General features: G+C 43.6%; 1 protein-coding gene and 1 pseudogene across 3 annotated transcripts in view; one reads left to right on the top strand and one right to left on the bottom strand.

Moving 5' to 3' along the window:
- Positions 1–20,637, bottom strand: part of Rapgef4 (Rap guanine nucleotide exchange factor (GEF) 4) — a 276,260-nt gene that overhangs the window by 242,833 nt on the left and 12,790 nt on the right. The gene's annotated exons all lie outside the window — the stretch shown is intronic.
- On the top strand, positions 14,850–14,974 carry Gm26408 (annotated as a pseudogene).

Genomic DNA, 20,637 nt, shown 5'->3' with positions numbered 1-20,637 from the left:
ACCTTAATGACAGGTGAGTCACCTGATTTTGTGACAAGAAGAGAGAGAGTACGCTCACAAAACAAAACAAAATAAAACAGACCATTGATTTTACTTGATCTTCTAAGACTTTTGCTAAAATATAAGTTTTGTCTCAAGATTTATAAATTTATTAGGTATGGTTAAAGATATATAAAGCCTATAACAAGAAGTTAATTTAAAACTTATAACAAAAAGAGTTGACCATTAAAAATCTATAAATGTGTAATTTTAATTTACTACAGCATACTATAATTATGACTTGGATTCAACTTGTGTTTGAAAAAATTGGGAAACAACATTAAAAGACTATAATAACACAATGGAAATGCTATTCAGTGATTAAAAATGAGAAAGTCATGAATTTTGCAGGCAAATGGATGGAACTAGAAAATGTCCTGAGTGAGGTAATCCAGACCCAAAAGGACATGCATGGTATGTACTCACTGATAAGTGAATATTAGCCAACAAGTACAGAATACCTAGGATACAACCTGTAGACTGTAGGAAGTATAACAAACAGAAAGGCCTAAGACAGGATGTTTAAATCCCGCTTAGAAGAGGGAAGAAAGTAATCACAGGAGGCAAAGGGAAGGAGGGAGGGAAGGACTTGGGTGGGTCATGGGAGGGGAAAACGAGAATGGGATCAGGTATGGGGTTGGGCCAGGGGCCAGGAGAGAAGCCCAGAGGACCAAGAGAAAAAATGGAAATATGCAGCCTCAAGGATGGGAGATGAGGGGACCCTCTAGAAAGGACCAGAGACCCTGGAGGTGAGAGACTCATGACTCAATTGGTGTGACCTTAGCCAAAAGGCCCAACAATGGGAGAGGGAACTCAAAGAGTCCTCCTCCAGTAGATAAACAGGGTCTCAAGTGGAGGGACGGGGTTACTAACCCACAGTCAAAATTTCTGACCCAGAACTGTTCCTGTCTAAAAGAACTGCTGACAACAGGAGCCTAGCACGGCTGTCCTCTGACAGGCCCTACCAGCAGCCGACTGAGACAGACACCAGACACTTACACCCAACCATTGGACTGAAGTTGGGAACTCCTACGGTCGAATTAGGGGAAGGATTGAAGAAGCTGAAGGGGAGGGCAACCCCATAGGAAGACCAGCAGTCTCAACTAACCTGGACCCCAGGGAACACCCAGAGACCAAGCCACCAACCAGGCAGCATACACAGGCTGGTCTGAGGCAGGTACACATGTAGCAGAGGACTGCCTAGTCTGGCCCCAGTGGGAAATGTACCTAATCCTTGAGGGACCTGAGGCCTTAGAGAAGGGGGAGGCCTGGTGGGGACGCAAGAGTAAGAGGAATTGGATGAGGAACTGTGGGAAAGGGAACTAGGAGGAGGGCAACGGCTGGAATGTAAATAAATAAAATAATTTTTAAGAAGAGAAAAATACCTAATAACAGGTATTCTGGATGGCCACTTTATTACAAATGTCATGGATTGAACCAAAATGTTTACCCTTAAATGTTCTGAAATTCTGCATTTATTCTGCTATAGCGCGATGTATACAGAAGTTTTTCTAATAATTTTTCCCAATTGTAGAGTTTACACTTTAGAGAACTAAGCCAAAAATAGAAGAAAAAGTCATTAAAAAGTCAAGATAAACATACGGCCTAAAACAAACCAATAAGAGGAGAAATAAAAGAAACTGTCTCGTGAGGGGAAAAAAAATCATCCGAGCCACCTCCTGGCTTAGGGCTACTTGCCTTTCTGGCCGGATTTTGATGCCAACCTGACAGTCACCAGCGGGGACTGGCATGCTTAGTTGGTCTTCTGATTAAAATATAGCGTAACAGAGGTTTAATGCTATGAGATAGGTGAAAGAGGGAAGAAAAAAATAAACTCTATTATTCCAGATACAAGATGAAAGAGCGAAAGATTCTGCTAGGCTCCTCCCAGGGACCTAGCAGCTGCATACGTCATCATCTGCCACCATTACATGCTGCCTGGTGCCTGTACAGAAGGACTGCTCCACCACCCCAGCACTCTCTCTCTCTCCATTCTCACATGCTCCTGGCCGGTCTATTTCTCCCACTTTCTGTCCTTCTTTCTGTCCTTCTCTGTCCCTGCTTCCTCTGCCCTCATGACTCTGCTCCTCTGTCTGCCTCTAACCATCTCTCTAGACCCTCACTTCTTTCCCTTTCCCCCAAATAAGCCCCCATTATATCAAGTCTGTTACAAGGTGTGATTCTCAGGTAGGTGCACCTTGGTATGGGCCCTGCCAAGTACTCCATCCCCCCCATCCCGCCCCCCATTAAATTTCATAACAGTTAGGAACAAACCTATAAGCGCAAAAACTTAAGATATTTTCTTTTTAAGCACAAAGGACCAACCGAAGTCCGTCGCTGTGCCTAGCAAGGGTCTTCCCCCACCCCATGGATTACTTCCTCTTTGCTGTTTTTGTGCAAAAAGGTAGGACTTTTGCTGCCAGACATTTCCAGAACGCTACATGAAATGATTCTAGGTAGGCAGCCTTAGATATCTGCAAATGTGCGTGTGATTTTCATCACCTGAAAAATCCAGTAAGCATCTTAAAAGGTTCTCATAGGAGCAGGCAAGAGTCCCAGTGAAAATGAGTAAAAGAGGCTCCAAAGCAAAACAGTGGAAAGATGGTAAATAAAAGACAAAATTAAAAAGAATCGGAGAGAGGGAATGAGGATTTAAACACACAGATCCCACGGTGAGCTCTAGAAGAAAGATGCATCTTAAAGTCTGCCTTGACTTGAAGCAAAGGCCGCTAACTTTGGAGATGCGCACAAGCCTGTTGCTGGCTCTACAGGACTATGATAGGATAGAAGACCAGATACTCCGCTGTGTAGGTGCTGCTTATTGGCAGCAAACTATGCAAAACGTTAGAACTGGCTCCTGCTGCTGGAGAACGTGAGACATTAATGCTACTGTGTTTCCTGTTACAATTTTCTACTGGGTCTACAGCAGTCTAAAATCCCCACCGCAAGTTCACTGTTTCTAAGGGCTAATGTTAAAATGAAAAATGCTAATCCGTTTAAAACTAAGTTTGAGTTCTAATCTTATAAAAGCTACTAGCTTATTGTAAAAAGTTAATAAGGATTAAAACACACAAGTTAATAGTCACTGAAAAATGATCAAATTCTTTAATATGTTCAGAATTATATTTATAGTCATGCTAAATACAAAAATGTAACTTTTTACAGGAATAAACTTTATCATTCTATTTATGTTTCAAGGTTAAGCCTAAAGCAAATAACTAAAAACATATGAAAATTTATTTAAAGTCAAGTATACTTAACAGATGACCCTTAAAACTTTTCAGAGCTCTGCCAAATATGGTATTTAAATTTTTAATAGAAAAGGCTTTCTATGAGAGACAGAAAAGCCAGGTCAGAGGTGATCCTAAGGTGTCCAAAAAAGACAGGCGGGGCACAGACCTGGACCTTGGTGATGCTAACCACTGAGCAAACTGTGGGCCCTTGGGTTGCCTGCCCTACTCTGCTTAAGTCAAGGTAGGCCAATTTCCAAGTTCCTTATCCACAAGAAAATCTCTCAGACTTTCTGGGTCTGGCAGCTGAAGGTCTACTCTGTCTTATACAGCAATTAAAGATGCAATGTTGTCCTGTGTCCGTTTTAAGTTTATAGTAACGGATATAGCATCCAAAGATTAAAAAATAATGTAAATATATTATAAAGGTCTAAAAATGATTTAAAATTTAAAAAAGTAAAAGTTTCAGATTTCTTCCCCCCCTGGAATACTAAGATTTCAAAGGTTCAGAGTTGTAACATTGATCAATGGACTTCTGATAAGGTGGTGAAGCGCTGACTGCTATGATCAGCCACAAGCTCAAGATTTTAAATTTCCTTTGGTTGTCTTCTAAATATAGACTAAAAGATGCTTTTCGTCATGCTAAAAAAATATCTAAATCCAATCTATATCCATCCCTCTATGCTCCTGGCCTTTGACTAACATTCTAGCCTTCATGGGCCCTGATAACAACATCCTAATTTCAGCTGACAGGCAGTTACAGAAGCGAATCTGCTAGCTCCTATCTTCAGCAAAGGCTGGAATGTCAGGTCAAAAGGAAACTCCCTCACAAAGTGGCCAAGTGACCACATAGAATGCCTCTTGGCATACCAGGCTCCCTCGTTGTCAAAAGGTGCCTGTGAACACAAAATAAACCAACAGGTAGATTCATCAGAAGTTCTGCAATATGATAGGACACCTGATCTGCTCAATACAGAGCAAAAAGGACGGCTTTAAGAGAAATTTATTTTCTCTGTGCTAACCAACCAGATGTCCTTAGAGAGACCCTAGCCATAATGCAAATTTTGTCTCTTGCCAAGTAGAAAATGCTAAGATACTTGCTCTCTGCCAGCATCATCAGCCTAGAAAACAATAGGGAAAAAAAAAAAAAAAAAAAAACAAGCACAGTTTTTTGTCTTTCTTTTTCATGGAAACAAAGTGGCCATAATATTTTTATGTGCAGTGAGGGATGGCACCCTGCTGTTCTCAGAAGGGAACCAAGATTATCAGAATCAGCACTGCAGGCAGAAACAGCCAGCCCTGCCTTGGGTGAGAGGGGGGAATGCTGACGTCACTAGGCACAGCTGGCTCTCTTCCGCCCAAGCATCCTGGCATCCCTGCCAAAAAGTGTTATTTCTTGATCAATCCAAAGAAGATTTGCTCCCCCCACCCCCACCCCCATACACACACACTTTTGGCTTCAAAAAATCTACTGGCTCCCACAACTAGTGCACTTTCCAACTGAAATTGCTTTAAAATGTGATAAATCGAATATTTCATTTACAAAAACAAGATTAGAAATAGTTCCATGTTCTGTTCTAAAGAGTATCCCTAGCACATAAAACCAGCCAAAACAAAATTTTAAAATAATATGTATATTTTCCCTCTTTGCATTTTAAATTGGCAATACATCTGAACAATACAATCTGAACAGCTGTTGAACATAGCATTGAACACAAACTTTCAATGACCCTCAGTTCCCAAAATTTCACTTGGCAGAGATCTGGGTCTCTGTGTGTGCAAACAGAAAATATATTTTTGTCCCAGTCAGTGAAAACCTCACACATCCAAACAATGTAAATCTCTAAAGACTATGGCACCTAATTTCCCTGTCTTAGTTAGAGTTTCTATTGCTACAATGAAACACCATGGCCAAAAAACAAGTTGGGAAGGAAAGGGTTTATTGGATGTACACTTCCACATTGCAGTCCATCACCAAAAAAAAAAAAAAAAAAAAAAAAAAAAAAAAAAAAAAAAAAAGTCAAGACAAGAACTCAAACAGGAAAGGAACCTAAAGGTAGAAGTTAATGTAGAGACAATGGAGGAGTGCTGCTTACTGGCTTGCTCCTCGTTTCTTGCTTAGCCTGCTTTCTTAATTGAACCCAGGACCACCAGCCTAGGGATGACATCAACTACAATAGGCTGGGCCTTACTCCATCAATCACTAATTAAGTAAAGGCTTTACAGCTAGAAATCATGGAGCAATTTTCTCAATTGAGACTCCTTCCTTTCAAATGACTCTAGCTTGTCAAGTTGACGTAAAACTAGCCAGCACAGTCCCCTTTTGAGCTGTCCTCAATAGACTACAGAGAAAAGACAGCCATCCTCATTTTCACAGTCATTTGGTAGTATATACAGAAGTATGTTCAATAAGTTCAGAGTACATTTATGTTTATTTAAGATACATTGGGGTTGTCAAGATGGCACAATGGGTAAAGGTACTTGCTGCCAAGCTTGAAGACCTGAATTCAATCCGCTGAGCCCACATGGTAGAAAATGAGAACCACCTCCCACAAGCTGTCCTCTGACTTCCACATGTGCCATGGCAGAAAGGGGTGTGTGTGTGTGTGTGTCTGTGTCTGTAAATAAAATAGAATACAAGTATTTCTAAAAATTAAAAAAGTCATACAGTTTATCTCTGTAGACATATGTGCCTCAAACCTGTTCTATCTTGAATAAGCTATATGAATACAAGACCATGACTCTTATTAGGCATGATTTGGAGAAATGTGGCCAATTTTTTTTATTGATTAATTGTTATTTGACAATTTCAGACACATTTATAATGTATACTGATTACTCCCCCCCACCATACCTCACTCTGATACCTACCAACCTCCCCTTAGCCGTACCAGTCTCTTCCTCAGAATCCATGACTTCGAGTTGGATGTTAGCCGTTTAATTTCAGTAGGACCATTTGTGTGACCACTAGGTTGGAACTATCTACTGGAGTCTGGTGGAATCCTCAGTGGGTACACACAGGAGCTGATGAGTCCCTGTTATCCTCAATCTGTCAGTAGTAAACAGCTCAGAGCTGATGGATGGGACCCTTGAGCCCCCCCTTCCCTCTGTGCCTGACAGTGGGCCCATTCTTAAGCAGACCCAGTGCAGGTACCACCTGTGAGATCACGATTGCGTTGGATGCATCTTGCCCAGAACATGGCATTTCCCAGCCATTCTCCCTATCTTCTTGTTCTTATATTCTTTCTACCCTACCCCCACTCCACTCCTGCTTCTAAACTTCCCTGATTTTTAAAGGGGACAGGGCTGGGCTTTCATCCATCACTTAGTGTCAACACCCTGAATGAACATGAGTCACCACCTTCACCACTGTTCACGGGTAAGGGAGGCTTTTTTTGTTAAGGCTAGAGGGTATAAACATAAATATTTAAAAGGAGCTTGACAATATATCAATTTAGCTAAACAACAGCATTCAACCCCCCACCACACAACCAGAGCCTATCGTTCTTTCTCCCCTGGCATGGGTATTTGACCAGGTTCACAATACCAGGCATAGACAACCCTCCTGTGGAATAAGTTTCAAATCCAGAGAGCAGTTGGTTACACTCATAATAGTAGTGCCACTAATACACAAGGGGGCACATCATTCCTGGCAAGTTGGTCTTAGAGATCAAAGGATTCAGACAACTGGGTAAGAAACTTGCTGCCTCCCATTTTCCCATAGCATCCTTCATAGGAACTTCTAGACAAAGCAAGCTAGCCAGCAGGGAAGAAACTTCAAAATCAATTCAAGCTTGATTTCTCTGGATCATGAATCCAAGATGTGTGGTATCTTCAAAAATAGAGTTTTATTGTCTAGTTCTGGTGGACAACAAGAGAGATGGAAAGAGCCTTTATTGTTTTGGGAAGCTACTAGGGCCACTGACCAACAACTCATAAGAAGGTAGCCCAGCCCTGCCACTGGGGTGTTTGTTTAATAACCCATGGCTCCTAGCTACAGATTCTTCTAGCCTTTCAGGGCATCTTCCTCCAAACATTTTTATTACTTTTTAAATTTCATTACAAGATAGTAGACTCCCATATGGATTTTGTATCCCTTTCATTTCGGTTAACCTTCCACAACTCCTAGAATATCCCCTATCTCCTGATAGTCTCTCTGCTTAAACCTTCCCACCTCCAGTGTCATATTACATTCATTTTACTATCACCTTAATCAATCCTCATCCCGAAGAAAGAGGACATATTTTGCAGCTACAGCTATAAGCAAGACAGTAGGAAGGAAGGAAGGAAGGAAGGAAGGAAGAGAGAGAGAGAGAAAGAGAGAGAGAGAGAGAGAGAGAGAGAGAGAGAGAGAGAGAGAGAGAGGGAGGGAGAGAAGGAAGGAAGGAAGGAAGGAAGGAAGGAAGGAAGGAAGGAAGGAAGGAAGGAAACCCACATCACAAATTGCCTACAACTTTCTTGAAGATAAATTTTGAATTGTTTAGATGAAAATTTGACAAAATATAGTTTAATAGTTTTGTACAGATTTATTCCTGGTGGCAGAAAAGAGGCAGACAGTCTGAGAAGTTGTTCCCAGAGGACTATTCCTTCAAATATGGAAGCTTCTGTCCATCTCCATCACCCCGAAGAATGGTGTTTTGCACACAGGCCACTGCTTTTCAGAGTTCTGCCATGGGTGCTCCTAAATGTACATCTTCTCAATCGGCCTCCAGACTGAAGCTTGTTGCTGCAGCTCAGGGGAGTGGATTCCCCGCTGATCTTTCGTTGAGAGACAAGTGAGGCAACGCCTTCCTAACACACGCATCTCACCTGCTTTCCTTCAACTTAATTTCCACTGAAAAACCAAACAAAATTCACAGACTCTGTGGAGAAGTGCCAGGAGTTTTGGATGGTAAATCTGCAGTTTCCATATCATATAAACTATTCTTGGCATCTGGTTTACACAGGAATCATGGAGGAAAATGATGTATTTATGTTTAATGGTGAGCTGAAAAAAAAAATTAGATCCTGAAATGATAGTATCTATTTTTTACAAATTGAGTAATATCTCCTTCCTTAGTGAGATTAGCCACCCCCAAAAGAAATGTGAATACCTATATATGAGATGGTAAACCATGCCAGGAAGCTTGATGGGCAGAGTGGGTCTGAGACACCAGAAACACGGGGTATACACCTGAGATGGTAGTGGTGCCCTGCTCCCTGCCAGATTCCTGGCTTGGAACATGTGTCAGCCTTCCCACATAGGAAACATGGCATGTGGTCACATAGGCCCAGAATAGAGTTCCCCATGCTAATGAGGTACCTAGAAACACTGAGGGTTTAGCCATTGAGTTCCCCTTCCCAGACATTCCTCCCTGCAAAAGGTATTGAATTGGGTCCACCCTGAGAAGTGGGCACGAATCCCTTTTCCACAATGAACAACCAATAACCATTTTGGAACCAAGGACTGTCTCTTTCATCAAGAACCGCCATGGAGAGCATGGAACAGGCCTTCACCTACAGAGCTGCTGCCTAAATCTCCCATAGTAGACTCTTCTGAGCTCCCAGCCACAACCACAGCCAAGCTAAGGACCTTCATCGATGAGCAAAGCTGGAGCTCCCATCCTGCATCCTCCCCACACCCCACACCCCTGCACCCCCCCATCCCCATCCCCCAAAGCAAGCCCTAGGCTAGTCGCTGTCCTCAGCCCTCAGCCCCTAACTCTGCTCTCAACTCCTCAGAACTCAGCAGCACCTGAATGTCCAGGACTTTGGGGGGGGGGGGGGGAGGAGAGGAGGGGAAATGGAGGGGAGGAGGTGCCTCAGAGAACTCACCATCTCACCACTGTGTCATTCTCTCCGCCACTAGAATCGTTTTTCTATTTGTTTTATACATAATACATAACATCAGAGCCCACAGGCGGACTTCAGGGAAGGAACAAAGAATGCAACCACGCCAGAAATCCACGGCGGTTTTATGGTAGCAATTTTTCTCAGGTAAACTGGTTAGGTATAATTTCACAGCCTCCATAGGTACCAAAAGCACATATTCGTGAACTGGAAACTACAGAAGTCACTGTTTCCTGAGCGGATATGGTCCCGGGGATGCGGTAACCGATGTGCCATATGTTGTTTATTTGCTCGTGACATGCCAACTCTGGCTTTATTTGATAATATCACTTGTGCGTTTCGCAGCAGCCTGCGTGCCTCAGCTGCGGTGGTTTGCTTCCTTGGTGCTCAGTATTTGTCTCGGGGATGTTGATTCTCTGTTCAATTCCCCATCTGTTACAGAGAACCACCACTCTAAGAACTCACAATGGCAGCTGCGTTATCCGTACCCTTCCCCTCTGCACCTCCCTGTCTCCATTTCCAGCTACCTGACTTGACTGCCCCTGTACTGTGCTCTAACAGAATGGCCCCAGTGGCAGCCGACCCCGTCAGCTAGACATCTGTCCTGTGCTTGGGGCTTTGATTGTAGCACTGCCAGCATCTCCACACCCTCAGCCTTGGTTGGTCAGTTTGACAGCAAAGCATGCTGGGAAGAGACTGTAAGGCACAAAACCTCCAAATGCAAACCAGTCAGTAAGCTTTCTAGACCCTCATTTTTCTTGCACGTTTAGTCAAGATGGCACAGTGTACATGGATATTTCAGAACATCTTCCTTGCCCCTTCCACACTCTTCTTTTGTCTCCTGCTCTAAATTCCCCCCATACAGCTCCTTTGTTAGTTATGTTCCTTCTTCCAAAATGTTCTTTTTCTATTACCAATGCTTCTTCGGTAATCAATTTTATGGCTCTAAATATTGTCTACATAATAATAATCTCTAAATTTCTATCTGCGGCTCAGAGCTGTCTCCCAAACTCCACAGTCACGTGTTCCATCTCCTCTCCAACATGACCAAGAGAATGTCTATGGCAAATTCACAAGGTCGGCATCTGAACTCTCCCTTCACCCACAAACCGACGGCCCCACGACCCATCTAAACTCCTCGGGATTATTCTTGACCTCGTTCCCTACGCTGTAGGGGACAGAGGAAGCACTGAGTGAATAAAGTCCTGAGTAAATGTGTCGTGTTGACATGAGCAAAGCCATGTGAAGGACTCCAAAGCCTCAGCCGCATGAAAGTGGCAAAGCCTTCCCTATGCGGGGCTCAGAGGGATGGGAAAGCTCTCCCAGGAGTCTCTGTGCTTAAGGACGATTGGTCAGTGTATACAAAGACTAGCAACTGCAGCTTCCTCCGGGTGTTTGCAGCCTGGGTGGTGGGGTGGTGGTGGTGGTGGTGGTGGTGATGATGGCATATGCCTTTAATCCCAACAGTCAGGAGGTAAAGTTTGAGGCCAGCCTGATCCAGGACAGTCAGGGCTGCACAGAGAAAGCCTGTCTCAAAAGCAAAAACAAGACAGCCTGAGACTATTCACCTACAGAGACTAGCTAGCCCCTCCTCCTGTGCTGTTCCTATTAAACACACTGAGGTCTTGGGTTGGGACTTGTAGCAGTCTCCACCTAAGCCCAGTTCACTCTATGTGTATCTGTGTCTGTTCTTTCTTCAGTCCCTCAAGAGCCCTCACCAGGGTTCCAGAACACAAGCCTTGAAGAACACAGCACTGGATAGTCCTACTTTGAGCTCATGGGCAGAACCTACCCAGCATGTGTCCCGGCAATTCCCACATCTTCCCTGCTGCCTCCTGAGCCAAGTCACCTTCATCTTTCATCTGATAACTGCAGATGGCTTCCTACCAGGTCTCTCTTCTGCCTCTATGGTTCTGCTCTCCTCGGCTTTCTCTCTATTATAATCACAGTGGTACTTTAAGATGTAAGCCAAGGGGGTTGAAAAATGACCAGTGGATCAGAATGCTTACTGCTCTAGCAGAGGACTAGACTTTGGATCCCTGCACACACATTAGGCAACTCACAGGTGCCTGTAGCTCCTGTGAGTGCCTCTTAACACACACACACACACACAAAATCTTTTAAAAACTAAAGTAATAACAATAATAGAAATGTAAGTCACACCATCCTCTCAAAGCCAGAGTGAAAGCTGAGGTCCGTGTAAGAGCCATTCAGTCTCTACAAGGCCTGCCTGTTTCTCTGTGTAGCTTCTGCTCCTTCCCACATTCACTTAGCCCCGTGTGGTGGTGTGAGTAGGAATAGTCCCATAAGCTCATCTGTTTGAATGCTCATTAGGGAGTGGTGACTCTTGATGAGGCTTAGGAGGTGCGGCCTCGTTGAAGTAGGTGTGGTCTTGTTAGAGGAAGGGATATGTCTCTGGAGGTGGGCCTTGAGGCTTCAAATGCTCAAGCCAGGCTCACCCAGTCTCTCTCTCTCTTTCTCTCTCCCTCTCCCCCTCCCCCTCTCTCCTGCCTGTGGCCTGTGGATCCGAATATAGAACTCTCAAGCTACTTCTCTAGCACCAGGTCTGCCTGCATGTCACATGCTTCCTGCCCTGATGACAAAGGACTCTCTCTACCTCTGAACTACAAGTAAACCCCAATGAAATGTTTGTGAGAGTTTATAAGAGTTGCTGTGGTCATGATGTCTCTTCATAGCAACAGAACATTGACTAAGGCATCCAGTTTCTAGCTCGTTCTAGAGCAATCTACGTACTCATACCAGAGTCTTCACCCTGGCTGTTCCTATTGTTCAGAATCCTTACCATAAACATATGCTTAGTCCAAATCCCTGGCTTTTGCAGAAACACCTTCCAGATGCGCTCTCTCCTAACCACACTAATATTACAATCTCCACCTATCTCTTACTGGGTGTAACATTAAGGTTTTTTTTTTAATCTTATTTTTAATGATGGTTCTTAAATTCTTTAACCTCCCTTTTAGCCGACCACCCACCAGAGGTAGTGGGAAAGAAAGGATATGGGGGAAGTGGACCTGTTCAGAAAAGTTTTTTGGAGTAACTCCCATCTGTGTTGTCTGATAATCAGCTATTCAGTTCACAGGTCAGCAGCAGCAGCAGTTCGATCCCCTCACAAACACTTACAAACACTTTACGGGTACACCAATAGTCTAGGTCGGTCAAGTCAGGAGAGCAAACAGGAATCACTACCTAGCAAAGACAGGCAGGCCTCAGCCTTGGCACAAGTCAACAGGAGAAACCAACAGGAACGCCAGAAGTTCTCAGCTGTGCCTCTCTCAGGTAAGCGAAGATCAGCAAAGATGCGTGGCCCACACTAGGTATTTTGTTTGTTTTATTTCTTCCATAATACATATCAAGTTTAACATAAATAGTAATTTACATTTTCATTAAGCTTATTGGCCATTATCTATTTTCTCTGTGAGGAAAATAGGCTCTCTGAAAGCAAGGGTGTCTTTCTTTGAGCACTGATAAATCCGAAGTACTAAGAAGATGTCACCCATGCATGAAACAAGTATAGGTTGGATGTAGGACTTCATCTCACTGAAGAAATGTATCAAAGAATATTTATATGGAAATTCAGTTCATAACTTAAAAATTATAAATAAAAAATAAAAATAATTCAAATATGATTGCACAGTAAATAAAATAAAAAGTTGTAGAACCAGGATCAATGACCTAAATATTGAAACTCTGAAATTTATATATTTTACTCTGAGGAGAGAGATGTACACAGGGGGAGCAGAGCTCGCATTAAGCACGCAGCCCTATCAAACTCAGGCCCCTGGGTTGTGTAAATCCAAAGGATTGGAAGCAAGCTGTTCTGTTTGTCCAAGAGAAGACAGACAGAAACCCAAAGGACAGCAAGGACCAGCAGCCTTTGGGCAGCATAAAGGACAGAAACAAAATAGATTCTTGGGGCATCTGATACTAAAACAGATAATCCACACCCTTTAAGGTCATGATGTTGTCCCACGAGATACTGATTTATAGTCAAGAGAGTGGGTGTCAACTGAGATACTGAGCATGCAGTAGTAAGAGAAAAATAATATTCCATACACTTTGGAAAAAGTCATAATGAGATATCATTTAAGTATTTCTACTAGAATCATTAAGTAATGCTAAATGTTGATGATTTAGGAGATAAACTTTTTGAAGTTAACTTCTGCATACTGTAACTAAAGACTGCAAATAGCCATACGAGGCCTTTAGCTACTCGTACGTATAAAATAACCTTATGCTCCAAAGGGAAAGCACATTCTAATCAACTTCCACATTTTGGGTTCTCAGAACTCTATGTCTGAGGTTTTTATGATGTAGAACGAAGCATAGAAACCCTTACCTGGCTGAAACGCCTATAAAGGTGCGTCTAGGAGAGTGCATCAGCAGTGGGCCCAGGGTTACACCAACAACGTCCACAAGGTGGGACTTGGAAGGGTCACCAGACTCCTCCTGTGTCTTACCTTGATTGTTTTTGAGTTAAGGATTCCACATCTACGAGAATTCTTTATGAGAAATACAATTATTTCTGATAGAGATGGCACATTAAACTCCTCAACACGTTAGCTCAGACTCCTTTGGACTCTAAACAAACAGATGCAGGATAGGCCGGTCCTGCCCCTTCCTCAGTCCACTTCCAGAGGTGGGTCACAGGGTGTCTGTAGAGATAATCTCTTGTGTACTATGTGGAAGCATCACCTGTCAATAAAAATCTGGTGGCCAATAAGCTGAGGCAGGATTAGTAGGTGGAATATCTGGCAGAGAGAGAGGAACTCTGGGATAGTCAGGACCAGGAAGGTTCCCACCCTCCACCCCAAGACTTAGAGGAAGTTGGGCATATGAAACTGAGGAAAGGTAACTAGCCTGTGGCAGACACTGAATAATATAAGTGGGATAAATAAGTTACAAGCTAATGGGAACAAGCTTGACTTATGGCCGTAAGCATCGTAAATAAAATAAGTCTCTGTGTCCTTATTCGGGAGTTAGGGCGGACTTAGTTAAAGCAAAAACAGTTATAAATGGCTTTCAATGTGAGGCTATTAGAATTCAGGCTCAGAGCCTGAGAAAAAGCCCTTGGTTATAGATGCCTGCTTTGTTTTTCTTAGTAGAGAGGTTGGTCAACAAGAGAGGTGGAAGACAGACGGAAATGTCAACGCAAAGCAGGAGGGGAGACTAGAAACAATCAACAAGGGACATCAGAGTACAGCAAACATTTGAAATGTCTCCTACAGGGCTCCTGGAATCCAGCCATATGGAAAGATAATTGAGAAGGCTAAGACTTGGCATAGGCTGCCATTCTGCCAACCACAGTATTTGTGGTGTCCCCAAGGGATATAAAAAGGGAGAAAAAAGCTCAATCTATATGAGCCATATGATTTCAGCCAATAAAAAAATATATTTATAAAAAAATTAAGCTGTGGGTGGGCTGGAGAGATGGCTCAGAGTAATTGTCTGCTCTTCCAGAGGTTGTGAGTTCAATTCCCAGCAACCACATGGTGGCTCGCAACAATCTATAATGAGTTCTGATGCCCTCTTCTGGCATGCAGGTATACATGCAGATAGGGCATTCATATACATGATAGATAAATAAATAAATTTCTTTTTAAAAAAATTAAGCTGGGTGTGGTGATACACACCTTTAATCCCAGCACTCAGAGGCAGAGGCGGGCAGATCTCTAAGTTCATATATACATATATGATGTTTACATATATATATGAATATATATTCATCTTAGTCCTGCCCCTAGAGGCTGTGCAGGTATGGCTGCTGTGTCACATCATAGGTTGCAGAGAGGGTAGAGGCTATGTCTATGCTCAGCGTTCTGACCTATGAACATCTGAATGATTAGCATTCCCTGAAAAACAGCAAGCCTGAGACAACCACCAGTCCAGCACCAGGGTGTCTGGACAAGGAGCTAGTCTGAGATGACCAACAGTCTGACACTGTGCAGGTCTTGATGGACTCCCAGGGTTGGGAGTGAGCTGGAGACAAGAAGAACCCTGCTAGGGACCATAGGTCCTGGGCAGGAGTGAGCCTGAGACAGATGACCCTCACATGGGGCCACTTGAGCAGGCCCAGAGAAGTAGCAAGCAGGAGACAACCACCAGACTAGCACCATGGGGCCTAGACAGGGAGCTAGCCTAAGGTGACCACCAGTCATGCACAAGCAAGGCATAACACTCCTGAGACCACTCCTGAGACGACCCCAAACACTCAGAGACCCCGGGTGCCACTAAGAGGAGCAAGTAAGTAGTGGGGAAATGGAAGAGAAAGAGAAACAGGAGGATGTGGGCACAGTGAAGAGAGACAGAACTGGACACTCAAGGGTGGTAAAGAGCATCCCGATATGAGAAGCCAGTGCTGACACCTGGAAGCACAGTAGGGTTCTGCCCTGTGCTGCCACTGGGGGCCATGTTCAGACATGTGGCCCTGCAGCAGCAGGGTTGGTTCTGTTACCACCAAAGGCCAGAAAGACGTGTCTCATCTGGGCTGCCACCCGGAGTCCCATGAATGTCTGAGAGCTGTGCAGAAGTAGCCCCACCCCTCATCTGGGCGTCCTAGGAGAGCAGAAGAGTTGACCCCACCATTAGCCAGCTGGGGTACCTTAGAGCAGCCTGAAACATTGCAGAAGTTGCTGGTGAGCCGGCTTAGGAGAGCTGGCCCTGACACTCATCTTCCCAGTGATGGTGTGGATGAGGAAGAGATGCTCCCCTCCCCCATTACCCATTACCACCTGTGGCAGGTGGGAGACCTGGCCCTGGGGTCATGAGAGCTGAGTGCTGTGCCTGACCCTCACCTGCTGCAGCAGTCAGGAGAGTTGGTCCTGCACCTTGCTTGGGCAGTACCGTAGAGCTGACCCTGGTGGTAGGGGTACAAGTGAGCTGGCCCCCCAAGGGTGTGAGCATGGGAAGGCCAGAGGGCTGACCAGCTCAGAGAGCTCTTAGACCCAGATCCAGGGTTTTGAATTGGCCCATCTCAACACCTACCCCATCTATAAACTGCTGGAGTGCGCGAAGGAGCTGGTCCTATAGATCTAAAACTTAGGATCTCCATGACACAGGGCAACAACAGGATACCCAAGAGGAACCATAGTGAGGTTCCAGTATTGACAAAGTAGCAGAAGCCAGGGGCCGAGTACCAGACCAGCGAGTCACTGCAGTGAACATGTATGAGTAAAAGAGTGTGGACCAAAGAGTATACTGTGGGACACCTGTGACGGGCTGCACCTTCCACAGTGAGACTTTTTTCTCTCTGTTGTAGGGGAGGCTGCAGGGTAAAGGATGTGAGGGGAGGGGAGATGAGTGGGATTGGGTGCATGATGTGAGATTCACAAAGAACAAAAAAACCCAAACAGTTTAAATAAATAAATAAATAAATAAATAAATAAATAAATAGCTTAATCACATAGGAAATGACCATCCTGTAAGTATTGGGGGATGTTTTTTGTGCACTGTGTATTCAACTGCTGATTTCTGTACCAGGAGATCTGGTCGCAGTCTGGACTTGATGCTGTCATTGTCATGAGGCATTTCCTGATTCAGTATTTTGTAAAACATTGTTCTCCGTGATCTTCTGACTTGTCAATAAAGAGCTGATAAGCCTATTTCCAGGCAGAAGAAGATGAGGTGGACATTGGTGAGAGAAAGAGACCCTGAGAGAGAAAGAGAGGGTCTCAGGTGGGCCAGGGAGTCCCCATGAGGACAGAACTGAGCAGGTGCCCAGGGGAATCCAAGATAACAGGTAATGGATGCCACGTGGCTGAGAAGCAGCCCAGGCCAGCACAGTCAGGTGGGAATAAATGAGCATCTGCCCAGCTATAGTGCCTGGAGCTTATCAATAAATATAAATGTCTCCGTGTCATTATTTGGGAACAAGGGCGGGTTAGATAAGCCAGTACTTTTACATGTAGGTATTCTATAGTGTTCATTTAAAGGTCATTAAATCACTGAATCTGGGCTAACATGTAGTTAAAAAAAACAAAAACAAACAAACAAAAAAAACCAAAACAAAAAAAACTCAGACCAAAGACACTGCAGGAAGTGCAATAAAACTTATGACCAGCTATTGCTGGTTGATAAGGTTTCAACAAATTCTTTATTCGGCCCCAATTAGAAGATAGTTTCAATTACAGCCTGTAACTTTTCAAAGCCAATGGCTTTTTCCCCCCCCCAATCAGGGAAGGATAAGGATGTTATCGCATGTTACATGGTAATAATATCAGAAACAAGGTAGAGGAAAGAGGGGTACTGTACAGTCCTGTTTCCCCCAGACTCCCAACCCAAGAAGGAGGAGGACGTAATGATAACTGGGTCACAGGTAAGCGTTTCCATGGCACTGCTGTCCCAGCTACACTTCTTATATCTAAAAACAAGGACTTTAAAAACTTTACAAAGTGTTCCTCTTCTATAATCCCCTGTCTGCCCATCGTTAATAGTTTCAGACCTCCTTTTAATTCCTTCTGGATTATTGCTTTGAGATAAACTCACATCAGGGAAGTCTCCCCTGAGTAATGACATAAATAAACATTATACAGCTATTGAAATCAGCCTTGTGGCTGCTGGTCCTGACCAAAAAGAAATAGATTTAAACACTACTTTTCTATTCATAGGGGAATTTTGTATTATTTGTCTGTGGCAGATTGAAAAACCAATAGTAGGTAAACAAATACCATAAAATCAAGTTCGACTATACTGAAAAAGAAAATCAAGAAAAACCTCACTTTCAGGCAGTTGCTTTATATTTTTGTTATTTTTTTTACTGCCACTGTTCGCTCTCTTCTCAATGATGCCTGTATTCACTCCCTAAGAATGAGTAATATTTTTATATATTTAAATTATTTTGATTTTATTATCTTTTAGATAATAACCAACAGCCGAGTTAATGAGTTAACTAGTCCCCACTTCTGAGTTCTACATACTTAACTGAGGCATGGCTTTCTGGCCCATTTCTCCTGAGGCCGGAACTTCTGATAAGAGCAACAAACCATTTATTAGTCCTCTAAACCCACAGGGGGTTAAAAATTAAATTTACTTTGACATCCAGGACCTGTTGAATGTTGAATTGTAAAACGCGCCTCAGAAGTTAAGATGAATATCCAACCACACACTGAAAAGGTAGGAAGCAAAGCGGTTGAGATAGCATCAGATTCAACTGAGGGGGAAATAAGGTGCATTCACAAGCTTATGATATTGTGCAGCTACAGTGGCTGCAGATGAGCGAGCGAGCAAGCACAGGGACACGCACTCCATTCACACTGAGCCAGTGGGGTTCCCACTGGCAGGCTGAGAGATCTGCTTCATGCATAAAGCTACCATCTGTAATGGCCCCCTGTTGTAGCAAGAGAGGACTCGCTATCTGCACTCTGATAAGCCGGACATTCACACGGGATTCCTGATGTAACGTTTTTAAAGTGTTTTAGGCAAAGAAAATGTAAAGCCAGGTCAGAAGCCAGATAATCCCAGCTCCACAACCTGGGTCATCAAATAACGTCAGGGAAGGTTGGTGTAGGCAGGCAGTTACACTAACATTATCATAAAAGACTATTCTCAAGTGGGATTCAAGTTTTGACTAAGAAAGTAAAACATATTGCTGAATCATGATGAGGAAACCATGATATGAACCCAACACCACACACACACACACACACACACATACACACACACACACGTTCTGAAGAGGCCAATGATAATGACAGAAAAAAAAAAATGTTCAAGCCAGCAAACAAATCCTTCAAACAGGAAACCGGCAGGATTTCTGGGCCATTTCCCTCTAGGACTTAGTGGCTCTGCACGGGCGCTGAGTTCACCCCTGAGAAAACTAAGCCAGGTGAACACAAACCCGGAAGCCATCCTGAAAGAAGGGCGAAGACAGGGTTTGGCCTCCTAGCCGAGGTCAAGGCACGCTCACCTCTGCCTCTTATGATTGGAACGATGCTCAGCAGCTCTCTAACAGCAGCTTTCTTTTTCCTGACAAAGATAACTATTATATTGGAAAACTAACCAAGGTGGTAGGGTGCACTCCTATAATCCCAGCAGTCAGGAGGCTGAGATTGGGGATATGAATTCAAGTCCAGGGTTGGACTTCAGATCCTATTTAAAGTCATAAAGGGAAAAGGCAGAAGAGAGGAGTGGGGAAAAGAAGGAAAGAGGGAGAAAGGCAAGGATTAAAAAACTAAAATGAATTGTATATATTTTATATATTTAAAAAATGGTTTTTTCTTTAATGTTTGAGTATTTTGCTTGCATGTATGTATGTATATCATGTGTATGCCTGGTGCGTATGGAGGTCAAAAGAGAGCATCAGACTTCCCTAGAACTGGAGCTGTGGGTGGTTTTGAGTTACAATGTAGATGCCAGTAACCAATTCCAAGTCCTTTGTCTTAGTGTTCTATTGCTGTGAAGAGACACCCTGGCCAAGGCAACTCTTATAAAAGGAAGCATTTAATTGGAGGCTTGCTTACAATTTTAGAGGGCTCATCCATGATCATCATGGCAGGTGGGAAACAGACAGACATGGAGACAGAGCAGTACCTGAGGACTTCACATCCTGATCAGATCAGCAGGCATCAGGCAGAGAGAGAGACTGGGCTTCACAGGGCTTCTGAAATTCCAATGCCTACTCCCAGTAATACAACTTCTCCAACAAGACCACGCCTACTCCAACAAGGCCACACCCACTCCAACAAGGCCACGCCTCCTAATCCTTCTCAGAGTGGTCCACTTGGGAACCAAACATTCAAACACACGAGCCTACGGAGCCATTCTCACTCAAACCATCACATCCTTTGTAAGATCAAAAAGTGCTATTGACCCCTGAGCCACCTCCCTAGTCTTATTGTTTAATATATCTTTGAATAAATAGTATTTAAAAGATAACCCAGGGCTGCCTAAATGGCTCAATAGGCAAAAGCGCTTATACCCCAGCCTGATGACCTGAGTCTAATCCCCTGTGCCCACAGGTGGGAGAGAACTGATTCCCACCAGTTGTCCTCTGATCTCCACTCATGAGCTACGGCACACATAAACACGGGTGTTCGCATGTGTGCATGCACACGCACACGCACACACACACGATCACACAATAAATAAACAAGTGTAATTTTTAAAAGATAATCAAGAATTCTAAAAGCCTTCATTTATCCATTTTATAAAATTACTATCATCTGTTACAGCAACAAAGGTAGTTAAAGTATGGATATTTTTTTCTTCAAAGACAGATCTTGTCACCAAACCAAAGGATGTTACCATATTTATTCCACCCATACCTTCACCATGGGCAGCCATCCAGCTCTGCTCTCTAAAATGTCTCATCCACCCATTTGGGTACAGCCTGGATTTAAATTCAATTCAAGTAACTCACGGTTCATTCAAGGGTTTAAAGGAAACATTATGTCAGTAGAAAGACCTCTCTGGCCATCTGCTTTCAAATAACAATGCCTCTCTCTCTCCTCTCTTGTCTGTGCTTTGTTGTCTGTCCATCGTTGTGTTTGTTGCTGCTGGGCATGGATGCTGGCACTTGTTTTCT

Source organism: Mus musculus, chromosome 2 (assembly GCF_000001635.26).
Source record: "Mus musculus strain C57BL/6J chromosome 2, GRCm38.p6 C57BL/6J".
NCBI lineage: Eukaryota > Metazoa > Chordata > Mammalia > Rodentia > Muridae > Mus > Mus musculus.
Note: the sequence above shows the minus strand (reverse complement) of the source record. Positions and strands in the feature narration are given on the sequence as shown.